An 8,666-nucleotide genomic window follows, 5' to 3' on the forward strand; every position below is an offset into this window, starting at 1 on the left:
CCAAGATGAAGGAACAGCTGATCATAGCTTTATATGGATTGCCATTTTGAAATAAATTTAGTAGCAGAGCTACTGAAAGCGATTTTTTTTGTGCTGCAAATCCATTTATCCTTTACTGAAATTTCCGCGTCTTCATGGAGAGAACGCGTCGCCTCAGGAGCGCTTCTGCCCGAGCGCTTTGGAAAGAAGGAGAAAGCGGAGCGCATAGCCTTTTCCACGCCTTATTAGGCGCGATATGTGAATGGCCCCTTAATCATTCATTAATTATTTTTTGCTTGCATACACCTTCAAATATGCCGTGGAGAATCACAAAAAGTGACCAAATTAGGTTTTATTGTGAACTTTTTTTTTTTTTTTTTTGCGAAATTCGAATATTATTTTTATTTATCGAATAATTAGAGCAGAACGAATATTCGAATGTTCGACTATCCGTGCACATCCCTATTAGAAACCATTGCCTGCTTTTCAGCGGGAACAGAATACAGACTGACGAGTCAAAAGTAAAGCATTAAGTTGAAGATTAACTCTACTTACTATGATTTCGGGCTGTGGATGATTTTTTATGTCTCTGTAGAGTAGATGATTCAGTGTAGCTCTTCCCGCATTGATCACATGTGTATGGTTTCTCTCCAGTGCGGATCCTCTCATGTTTTTTTAGGTTTCCTGAGTGACTGAATCCCTTGTCGCAGTGTGAACACTTGAAAGGTTTCTCTCCAGTGTGAGTCCTCTCATGATTTTTCAGGATTTCTGACTGACTGAATCTCTTGTCACAGTGTGAACACTTGTAAGGCTTCTCTCCAGTATGAGTCCTTTCATGTTTTTTTCAGATTTGATGAAGAACTGAATCCCTTGTCGCAGTGTGAACACATGTAAGGTTTCTCCCCAGTGTGAGTTCTCTGGTGCATTTTCAAATGTTCATCTGTAAAAAAGTCTTCTCACACTCAAAGCACATATAAGCTTTTTTGGCAGTATGTCTTTTCTGATGTGTTTTTAAACTTTTCAGCAGTGGAAAACTCTTTCCACACAAAGAACATAAATACAGATGTTTCTTCTTTGTATGAAGTGTCAGGTGAATCTTTAGGTCAGAAGACCTTACAAATCCTTTGCCACACTGATCACATGTGTACGGTTTTTCCCCAGAGTGGATGTTCATGTGCTCTTTAAAGCTGCGTTTTATTATGAAACTCTTCCCACACAGATCACATGTAAACGGTTTCTCTCCAGTGTGGATGTGCATGTGCAACTTATGGTTTGCTGATTGTGTGAAACTCTTCCCACACAGATCACATGTGAATGGTTTCTCTCCAGTGTGGGTCCTCTCATGTGTTTTCAGATGTTCTGATAAACGGTATCTCTTGTTGCAGTGTGAACACTTGTATGGTTTCTCTCCAGTGTGGATCCTCTGGTGTGTTTTCAGATGTCCTGATAAACTGTATCTCTTGTTGCAGTGTGAACACTTGTAAGGTTTTTCTCCGGTGTGAGTCCTCTCATGTGTTTTCAGATTTGCTGTCTGAACGAATCTCTTGTCACAGTGTGAACACGTGTATGGTTTCTCTCCAGTGTGGATCCTCTGGTGTGTTTTCAGATGTCCTGAACAAATGAATGTCTTGTCACAGTATGAACACTTGTATGGTTTCTCTCCAGTGTGGGTCCTCTCATGTTTTTTTCAGATTTGCTGTCTGAACGAATCTCTTGTCACAGTGTGAACACTTGTATGGTTTCTCTCCAGTGTGGATCCTCTGGTGTGTTTTCAGATGTCCTGAACAACTGAATGTCTTGTCACAGTATGAACACTTGTATGGTTTCTCTCCAGTGTGGGTCCTCTCATGTTTTTTCAGATTTGCTCTCTGAACAAATCTCTTGTCACAGTGTGAACACTTGTACGGTTTCTCTCCAGTGTGGGTCCTCTCATGTGTTTTCAGATGTTCTGATAAACGGTATCTCTTGTTGCAGTGTGAACACTTGTATGGTTTCTCTCCAGTGTGGATCCTCTGGTGTGTTTTCAGATGTCCTGAACAAATGAATGTCTTGTCACAGTATGAACACTTGTATGGTTTGTCTCCAGTGTGGGTCCTCTCATGTGTTTTCAGATTTGCTCTCTGAACAAATCTCTTGTCACAGTGTGAACACTTGTATGGTTTCTCTCCAGTGTGGGTCCTCTCATGTGTTTTCAGATGTCCTGAACAAATGAATGTCTTGTCACAGTATGAACACTTGTATGGTTTCTCTCCAGTGTGGGTCCTCTCATGTGTTTTCAGAGTTGCTCTATGAACAAATCTCTTGTCACAGTATGAACACTTGTATGGTTTCTCTCCAGTGTGGGTCCTCTCATGTGTTTTCAGAGTTGCTCTCTGAACAAATCTCCTATCGCAGTGTGAACACATGTAAGGTTTCTCTCCAGTGTGGGTCCTCTTGTGCATTTTCAATTCTACAGCTGTAATAAATTTAAAAGAGTTTGATGTTATCATGATCTACAGTGCAAAATATCATCCAAAGATTCAAAGAATCTGGAACAAATGTTGTGTATTTTTATCTGCCCTGTGTCTGAGGAATCACGCAGTCTCTGGGTTTTGTTTCCAGAAGATAGACTTTATTTCAGAGAGAAACAAAGCCGAGATCCTCTTTGTGAGAAGATCTCCCGAATGCTAGGTAGCATCTCATTATATACCCTATACAGGGCGTTTCCAAATAGTCAAACTTTTCCTTATGCTTGCAATTTTGATACCTCCCTAGGGACTTGCTATGGTAAAGAAAAGAGGCCCATTGCATGTTTTTCCAGATGTTTCCAATCTGTGGTGGTCAGGATGTTTTTTGCAGACAGACACATTCCTTTCACACAAAGGCTATATGATTATAATGGAATAAGACACATATGCATATATGTGACTAGATTCATCTTGATTATACTTGATTGAGTAAAATCTTATTAATAAAAATCTTCCACACAATCTCTGTGCGTAAGGGTCAAGGCCGGAAAACCATACTGGATGCCCATGATCTTCGGGCCCTTAGACAGCACTGCATCACATACAGGAATGATATTGTAATGGTAACGCTGTTTTATTTATGTGTCTGTGAAGAGAGGTGACAGAGACCAAGATGGCAGAGAAATCACCATGTATATTTTCTTTATTTTACAAAAGCACATTATTTTGCTGTTATTATGACTATACATACCCAGACCGTTTGCAGTTTGAAATGATACCTTATTCTTATCTGCACGATCAAAAGTGAAGGAGTATTTACAACCCCAAATCAGAAAAAGTTGGGACAGTATGGAAAACGCAAATAAAAAAAGAAAGTAGTGATTTCTAAATTTACTTTGACTTGTATTTCATTGCAGACAATATGAACACAAAATATTTCATGTTTTGTCTGGTCAACTTCATGTCATTTGTAAATATGCATCCTTTCCTGTCATTCAGACCTGCAACACATTTCAAAAAAAGTTGGGACAGGAGCAATTTAGGGCTAGTAATGAGGTAAAATGGTTAAATAATGATGTGATTTGAAACAGGTGATGTCAACAGGTGATTGTAATTATGATTTAGTACAAAAGCAGCATCCAAGAAAGGTCTAATCCTTTAGGAGCAAAGATGGGCCGAGGATCGCCAGTTTGCCAACAAATACTCTGGACCAAAGAAGAAAAGGATCATCCAGACCAGGGATCAGCAACCTTTTCGGCATGACGTGCCATTTTTTATTTTTATAAAATACCCCCCACACACACACCCCGATATAATTCTGTATTTAAACGGTACATACACAATTTTTTATTATACGATAAAAAAAATGTTTTTTTAACGTTTAATCAACGTTAATGCACTGCTTTAATTGATGAACGTGCACACACAGACACACACACACACACAACACACACCACTCGCACACAGAGATCTGAGATCGTGCTGTGCAAAAAGTAGCATTCAGAGTGTTGTCACGCTACTTTTATTAATCGATACTGAATCGCTGCATTATATTTCTCAACAACAAAGGGGCAAAATCGCTTCATTGTCTGCAGAGAGAGACAATTTATCCCCCCCCCCCCCACACACTTTCTTTCTCTCAAAATGGCCATATTTCAGAAAATTTTTCATCACTGGATATAGCTTTAGGTCATTTAACATTTCTATGGTAAAACGTATTATTAAAAGTTGACTAATGTTAATTGATTTGCAGCTTCATCTTACCTCACTCTCTTTAACGTTAAACTGACGCTCCGCGCTCTGCTTCTGTGAACAGTAAACCCCGCCTACTTTGATCTGATTGGCCATCTCAGTCATTTTGACATTGATGAGTGCTGTTAGACCGAGGCTTTGATCTGAAGCACCTAGTATGTGCAGTGTTTGCACGTGCATCCATGCAAGTTAATTCTCACACTTTAATAGTATTTGTAGCTCCTAACAGGCTGTGTGACTATGAGAAGTTATTACATCAAACTGTACGTCATTATACAGTTTTCCTTATTGCTTGCGTGCCAGCGATTATCCCTCTGCGTGCCACTGTTGGCACGCGTGCCGTAGGTTGCCAACCCCTGATCCAGACTGTTACCAGCAACAAGTCCAAAAGCCAGGATCTGTCATGGTATGTGGTTGTGTCAGTGCCCTTGGCAAAGGTAACTTGCACTTCTGTGAAGGTACCATTAATGCTGAAAAGTACAGAGATTTTGGAGCATAATATGCTGCATAAACTGCCTTCAAGAAGACATCTTTTTCTTGGGACGTCCATGCATATTTCAACAAGACAATGCAAGACAATTCAACATAAAGTTATGTTGAAAACAGAGTACATTTTTTTCAGGTGTGTTTGATAAAAAAAACATTCAGAATAGTAGCATTTATCTGAAATAGAAATCTTTTGTACCATTATAAATCCCTTTATCATCAATTTTGATCAATTTAAAGCATTCATCAAAGAATCCTGAAAAACATTTACTCAACTGTTTTAAATATTGATAATCAGCAAATCGGCATATTAGAATGATTTCTGGATCATGTGACACTGAAAACTGGAATAATGATGCTGAAAATTTAGCTTTGATCACAGGAATAATTCACATTTAAAAATATAAAAAATGTCAAATATATTTCAAAATTTTAGTAACGGCTGTAATCAAAGCTTCAGAGATAAACTTATATAAAGCACCTGCGACGTTTTGATTTTGTAATGTTCAGTGCTCATGTCTATTCAACGAAGTCAAACGCCACAAATATATCTATTTATGGGAAACACTGGTAATTTATATCGAAATATTGTAAATGTCTTTAGAAATCATATCACTGTTATTTATGCATTTATTTTTGTGCTTAACTCTTTTTATCTTTAATTCAACAAAACAACATCAATTCAAAGAAACAAAACAGGGAAGGGGGAGCAACAGCCATTTCAATAATTTTACAATCTGTAAATCAAAGAAGTAAACTGTCATATTAGCAGAAACCATAAAAAATACAGCTCCAGGTGACCCACGACAGACACCTAAAGTTACTCCTCCATCATTGCAGTCTCTGGACTTTCTAAACAATGGTAAACTTTTGTCACCACATCAGAAGGCCCGCCTTGCCATTCATTCGATTGGACAATGGAAAAAAAAACATGAATGACGTCAGGCACCTTTCCACTCAGAGTTGCCTCTTTTTTTTTTCAACTTGAGGCAATCAGAGCACTCCTCCAATAACACAGGGCACCCAGGCTTATAAACAGCGTGCAAAGTGTTACTGCCAACAGAAATTAATTTTATAAAAAACTGTGCTTCTGTGACACACTGGTCACGGAGGGGAAAAATGCTTGAAATAATTCAGTAATAGTCTGCAGCATCTTCACACACAGATGTGATATGCCTCTGTAAATAAATACTATTTAAATTCACTTCTTGCACACTTTAATCCTCTTTGTATGTAACATGGAATTAGAATCAATATCCTGATGTCCACTGCAGGGCACTTATATTCGAACAGAACAAAAGTCCTATGTGATAACAGATACATAATAAATATGCAGAGCGGGGTGGGGAACCGCTGCTTTAGATTAAATAAAATATATATTTATTATTTATTTATTTATAAGCCCAAACTGAGCAAAAATAGCAACTTGCTGCATTTAATTAAATTCAATTATAGCTAACATTATGCAGTTGGTATGCCCACAACGATTTCAAGATGAACAAATCAATGTTTCTCAAAACACTGTTGTATCATTATTTGATACATTTTAACACAATTTTTGCTAATTATTTTGATCATGTTGTAGGATCGATTTTCTTTTGTTCAAATTGATAATTAAGAATCCTTAGAAATTAATGTATTGAATATTATTTATATGAGTTATTTAGTTTTAAGAGGATGACATTTAATTTTATCTTTTAATTTCTTTAGTGTGTTTAGCAACCTGTTTGTTCTTCAGTGTGTTTGGTTCTGCTGGGTTCTGGATCTCTCATGTTCTCTCTGTCTTTCAATAAACTTAGAAATATAATTATAATTCTGTCAAAAAGTGCTGGACTCGGCAGCACAGCTTTAACTTTTTGTGCAGACATTAGTGTGCTTATTTGGCAGTTATATTGGCATAGTAATAGTAGGTGTATGTTGTAAAAATGATTAAATAAATAAATAAATAATATAAAAAAAGCACCATTAGAGTCCGAGCAGAGTAAAATAAATGTTATAAAACGTCTCTCTCTCTCCATCTTTACAGTTTTTTTTCTGCTCCATTTCTGTCTGCCATTAACCATATAGGATATAACTGAATATTTTCATATCTATGAAAGCACAAAGAAACACGCACATCTTCATCACTCTAGAAGATTAACACAAACTTTAAAGAAACACACACAATGGTTCGTGTCCGCATGACTTTAGTTCCCTGTGATGTTCCTTTCCTGTCTCCAGAACAGGCGCATAAATAGTGTTCTATCCGATGAGAACAATTTAGAAAGAACCCCGTAGGATGTTGATTAAACAAACCGTGTAAAATGTTTTTTAAGGATGTGTAAACAAGCGATATATATCTGAACTGCTCGACTCACCTCAGAAGACACAGCAAGCGCACGCTGATGTCCGGTTCATGAACGAATCCTTCGATTCAACCGATTCTTCTCAGTGACTCGGTTGAACCAGTTCACCAAATCGAACTGAATCGTTTGAAACGGTTCGCGTCTCCAATAAGAATTAAGAAAATCCACGAATAACTTCTTCTTCTTCTTTGACGTTTAATGGCGGTTGGCAAACCAGCTTTGGTGCATATTCCGCCATCTACTGGGATGGAGTGTGAAGCACTGATGTCAGAAATAAACAGGAGAGAAACAAACAAAAAATATTACTTCCACCTACCCTACCTTTCTGTATTTTCTTATATAAACTTGTTGCTTTAAAAAAAAAAGAGCTTCATATCCTTTGAAAGAACTATTAAGTATATTCGGCAAAGTTAAAGAATGTATGCCAACAGAAATTAAATCATTTTCTTATTTAATTCTTTCCCTTTCATATGCCATACAATTGATTATTACATGCTCTACAGTTTCTGAGAGTCCACATTTATTGCACTGACCAGAACCATGTTTCCCTATCAATTGAAGTGTTTTGTTGAGGGCAGAATTACCAATTCTTATATATAGATATATATAGATATACCTATATCTTATATATATACCTATATCTTTATTTGTGCTTCTTTCAGGCACATGATCATTAGTTAATAAGTGGAGATGTTCTGTTTATCTACAGTAGGACGGGATTTAATGATGTAGGCTATTTGTGATGTGCTTCTTTTCCTTATTATTAATCTTTATTGTTAACCATATTGATTAGAAATGTGATGTGTATATATAAAGTGCATAGGCTAATTTAATTCAGTTTTGTTCTATGATGTTGTAATCGTTTAAAAGGAACTCTGGTTGAATATTTTTTTCCCCATTCACACCCTTCCAGTTGATCCTCCTCCCAACATCATCATGAACATGTGGGAAAGGATGTTTCCACGTCACACGTCTTGTGTCATGACCCCCAACCGCTGCAAGGGAAGAAATCTAAAATATAGCAAAAATCCTGTCAATTTCTTATATATTAAAGGGTTAGTTCACCCAAAAATGAAAATGCTGTCATTAGTTACTCACCCTCATATTGTTCTACACCCATAAGGCCTTCAGTCATCTTCAGAACACAGTTTAAGATATTGTGATTAAATCCGATGGCTCAGTGAGGACTGCGTTCAAAGCAATGACATTTCCTCTCTCAAGATCCAGAAAGGTACTAAAACATATTTAATGTGAGTTCAGTGGTTCTACCTTAATATTATAAAAGCAACGAGAATTATCGTGCACCGAAAAAAACAAAACAATTTTTCAACAATCAGTGATGGGCTGATTTCAAAACACTGCTTCGTATCTTTCCAAATCGAATCAGTGACTCGGATCTCCTATCAAACGGCTAAACTGCTGAAATCACGTGATATTGGTGCTTCGAGTCACTGATTCGATTCGTAAAGCTTCAAAGCAGTGTTTTGAAATTGGCCCATTACTAGATTGTAGGGAAGTCGTTATTTTGTTTTTTTTGGGACTCAAAAAGTGGTTTTGTCGCTTTATAATATTAAATTGATCCACTGAACTCACATGAACTGTTGTAAATATGTTTTTAGTACCTTTCCACAACTTATTATGAATTAATATGGTATGA

General features: G+C 37.0%; 1 pseudogene; it reads right to left on the reverse strand.

The window, feature by feature from the left end:
- Positions 1-449: 449 nt before the first annotated feature.
- Positions 450-7,152, reverse strand: LOC132159423 (zinc finger protein 160-like; annotated as a pseudogene).
- Positions 7,153-8,666: the final 1,514 nt, after the last annotated feature.

The sequence above is a fragment of the Carassius carassius genome, chromosome 16 (genome assembly GCF_963082965.1).
Source record: "Carassius carassius chromosome 16, fCarCar2.1, whole genome shotgun sequence".
Lineage (NCBI taxonomy): Eukaryota > Metazoa > Chordata > Actinopteri > Cypriniformes > Cyprinidae > Carassius > Carassius carassius.